The following is a 4,648-nucleotide window of genomic DNA, read 5'->3' as shown; positions in this document are numbered from 1 at the left end:
AAAAAAAAAGTTCTATCCATGTTGTTTTTCGTTTACTTATCCCATAGCTCACTAACGTGTTTTGCAGGCGCCGGTGAGGGACTTTGTCGAACGTCTTCATGAAGTCTAGGTATATAACATCAATTTCCCCGCCTTTATCCACGATCTCCAAACCAATCGTCGAAAACTTTTAGTAGTTGTAATATCGTTGAACTTCTGCTAAATCGTTTTTATTCATATGCGCAACGATTGCATCTCGTACCAGTTTTTCGATTATTTTACCAACTACGCTTGTAAGACTGACCGTCTTTAATTACCCGGCTCTGATTTGGAACCCTTTTTAAAAATTGCGGTAATATTTGCATTTTTCCATGCAGACGGTAATTTTCCATTATTTAAACATTTGTTGTAAATCATGTTCAACGGTTTAGAGATGTTGTTATACCGTTCTTTCATTGCTTCAGGGTGCCTATGGTCTGGTCCAGGTGATTTATTACATTTAAGGTTTACCGACAACTTATTAACGGTTTCCTCGGTACACACAATTTCCTCAGATGGATGTATTATCAATTGCTCCCTGGTGGCACCTTTGTTGACACGCTACTGAAGAACCTAGCTAAAATTTCTGCTTTATCGTTGTCACTGACTGCAGTTTTATTTTCATTTTCCTCTTGATACTTTAAGTCTGCTATCCCTGTTTTTACTTTTCTTTTTGAGTTTACATATGCCCAGAATCTCTTAGGGTCTAGTTTGATGTTTGTAGCATTGTCTTTCTCCATATCTGGACGACTTCTCCTGATGTCACGTTTAACTTGATTTCTGATTCTTGTATATTCTTTATATTTTGATTTATTCCGAGTCTCTTGCTGTGATCGTTATGCGTGTCTACGTCTGCGCTGTTTAGGACTTTTTTCGCACGCTTATATTGGTTTTGGACAGCTGAAGTTCGCAATAGTCGAGATTTCACTGTTGACGCTGATTTTGATGTTTTTGATATAGCCAATTTTTTCTGTGCCAAAAAGTGGGAGTGATCTCGGAAAACGTATCCAAGTTTGTAATGTCCAATGCCGTGCAATGCCCATCTTAAGAAGTTTTGAATTGGGGAAAATTGTCGCAATATAAAGGCAATTTTTCAACTATCATGTCATATTGAAGCGAGTCTCTTCTATAAACTACCCCATTTACCCCGAAAATTAATCTATTGATCGCTGTCCTTGTATCCAGTGGAGTTCCCCACTTTTCTAAAAACTTACCAACATGTTCTTTTAGGTGTGTTGTACAGAGCAAAAATGTTGAGCAATTGAAATTGTCATGGACAGCAGAAGTAATTAATTGTCGTTTCCTACTCTGTGCCAATGCAGCATTGCCTGTTCCCAGTTTTTCCTTGACTTGAACAAAAAAGTGACTGTAGGTAGCCTTTCCCACATTCCAATGCAGTAGAGTATGACCTAACATGATGAGGTGATATCCAGTTTCCCTCTGAACCACACTTGGGTTTTGGTGTAACAAAACATTTCCCTCAGTTGAAGATTCGGTCTATACCGATAGCACTCTCCCCTCACCTACACAATTTGCTTTCATATCTGAAAGTTGCTCCTCGGAATACACGATCATGTTTTGTAGTTTGCCTTCCGAAAGTTCTACGGTTTGCACATAAGAGTCTGTTGTTAACTTTGTCAACACTTCAATTACCTCATCAGCAATGTTATTGTTTGTGGAACAATCGGTTTGTCCTTTTTGTTGTCCCTTTATTTTTGTCCCTGATCTGTTTACTTGATTTAGTACGCTATTGTCTTTGGCAGCTTCGTTGCAAACCTGCAATGGGGCGACAATCTTTGCCTTAGTGGTACAGTCTTTCAAAACGTTAGGTTCTGTTCTTATGTATACTCCCGTCTGTTTGCTATTGCTATGGGATAAAGTTTCTAAAACGCGTAAGCCGCAATATTCAACCAATGTTAGTTTCAGTGTGGCTTTCAGATTTTCCGGGGCGTCAACAACTGTAGTTTCACGTGGTTTTTTTTGTAGTTTGTGTCACCTTTCAGTTTACAATGAAACTTGTAAAAGGTTATGTGCCGCGATGGTTGAGGTTCTTAATCATCTTTCTTCTAGCATCTGGCACGTGAGCAGAAAGACACAAAACTGTAATAATTAAATTAACTAGCAACAATCATTGGATAAAATACACGTTTAATTTATGATTTAATGCATTATACTAAAGTAAATGACATACCTGATCTTCTATTGTTAATTGATTTCGAAAAAGCTTTCGACTTTGTGTCTTGGAATTTTATTACAAAAACTTTATACTTCTTCATTTTGTTCACTATTGAGCCTGGATTCCGTCAGGGGGACCCGGTTTCTTCATATATTTTTTATTTTATGTGCTAAAATTCTATCAATTATTAATAGTTCAGATATCAGCGGTATTGTTGTAAATAACAAAGAGTTGCGTCTGTATTCAGATATCAGCGGTATTGTTGTAAATAACAAAGAAATCGTTTTATCTCAGTTTGCTGATGGTACGTCTGTTATCCTTGATCGTTCAGAAAAAATCTTTAAATGTAACGCTATAATAACTTAACTATTATGCCAGCATTCCAGGTCTTAGAAAGAATTTCACCAAGACTCAGGTAATTTGGATAGGCAGTGAAAATATAGTAATAATAAATATACAATATTGTGTGAGGCAGTATAAAGTTTAATCTGCTAGGCATAGAATATGATGTTGATTTACATAGAGTAGTTAAATTAAACTTTGATAAGAAACTCTTTAAACTTTAATCTCCCACAAGTTCTTGGAATAGAAGAAATCTCAATCCGATTGGTAGGNTACGACCGACTAAAAAACTAGCTGCTTTCACCCTTCACATGGCTCCTTAGGTTTTGAAAACCTGAAGAGCCCTGTGAAGGGTGAAAGCAGCTAGTTTTTTAGTCGGTCGTTCATTTTTTTTTTCTCTCTCTCTCTCTCTATATATATATATATTATCGAAACATTGCAAAATTCACAATTAGCTCTTCTAAACCCACATGACTCTTATATAAAACAAATTAATAACATATTATATGAATTTCTGTGGTGCGGAACGACTTATAAAGTTAAACGTGATGTTATAATTAAGTCATACGAACGGTGTGGTTTGAAAATGATGCATTCGAAGTCTTTCATAACAGCACTGAAGGCAACGTGTGTAAGGAGGATCTATAAAGAATATGCTAGCTGGACTTTCCTTACTGAAAACTACATTGATAAGTTCTCTTTAGCTAATTGTGGAATTTTATAAATTGAAAATAGTATTTGAAGAATGTAATAATATATTTTGGAAAACGTTCTAGAAGCATGGTATCAAACAATAGTTTCGTCCAATATATACATTGAAAAAAATATGTGAAAATCCGTTTTGGTATAATCACAATATCAAAATAAACAATAAACCTGTTTTCTGTAAAGGTGGTATAGAAAAGGAGTGCTTTTTATATATGATGTTGTTAAAGAAGATAGCTCTTTTTATAATTTTGTAGAATTTCAACGTAAATATGGTTTTAGGTCCAATTTCTTAACTTTTTAATATAGTGCTATAAACCAGTTTATGAATAGTAAACTTTTTTTTTTATAAAGTGGGAAAAAAGCTTCTCCTACATGAAAATATTATTATATTATATAGAACTAAACCTGATGTCTGAGCTTTTCAGTCACCCCATGTGTGCTTGCATGCGTGCGTGCGTGTGTGTGTGTATGCATTATAAGTCTCTGGTAAAGAGTTGTACGTTATGTTGGGAATTGTAATCAATGTAACGTATGCTTATTGCATTGTAAATGTGTTGTTTACGAAAATGAAAATTGAGTAAAAAAAACCCTTTCGTCTAGAACAGAATGCGCTATCGCGTTTGAAAATATAGATGACAGTGTGTTGTCCTGTGATATGACGAATGTCTGGTTAGATTATGTGCCTTTAGAGGAATCCCAAACTCCACAATCGTCTGGAAAACCATATCTGTTGTTGAGTACTACAAACACATTGTCGTTTGCACCAAGATGAATTTTGTCACATGGCGTGGCTTATTTGTCATGAATTACCCCTTAGAAGGTGAAGTTCATATGGTGGTTGGGATGGTTGTTTAGATGGTGGTTGGGATGGTTGTTTAGATTGAGTGCCCGTGTCCCGATGTTCGTCAACCGACTCCGTTGGATCGTCGGGTATGTCCTCGCTCAGATCCTCAAATCGGTTTCTACTGAAAAAACTGTATATGTAGTCTCCTCAAATAATAGATTTAAGCTTAACAAGTGCTTTATCAAAGTTTAGTTTGAGTATCCTATGTAGGTCTACATGAAATTCTATTCCAAGAGGCTTAAACTGCTCTGCACCCCACTGAAGATTTACTTCCGGTTATGAAATATCATTACTGTAACTCTTATTCCCTATCCATACTACTTGTGTTTTGTTCAGGTTAATTTTTAGACCAGATTTTCTAGCAAAAGTGTTCCATTCCTTTATAGATTCAGTAAGCAACTCCTCTGATCCATCTAGTATAAGTGAACTGTCATCTGCATATTGTGAAAATATAATTGGAAAATTGTTAATATTTATACTTTTGACTTTCCTGTTATTTCTCAACCGAATTGCTAGTATTTCAGCGCAAAGAATAAAAATATACGGTGCGATCGGATCGC

Source organism: Mizuhopecten yessoensis, unplaced genomic scaffold (genome assembly GCF_002113885.1).
Source record: "Mizuhopecten yessoensis strain PY_sf001 unplaced genomic scaffold, ASM211388v2 scaffold419, whole genome shotgun sequence".
Lineage (NCBI taxonomy): Eukaryota > Metazoa > Mollusca > Bivalvia > Pectinida > Pectinidae > Mizuhopecten > Mizuhopecten yessoensis.
Note: the sequence above shows the minus strand (reverse complement) of the source record.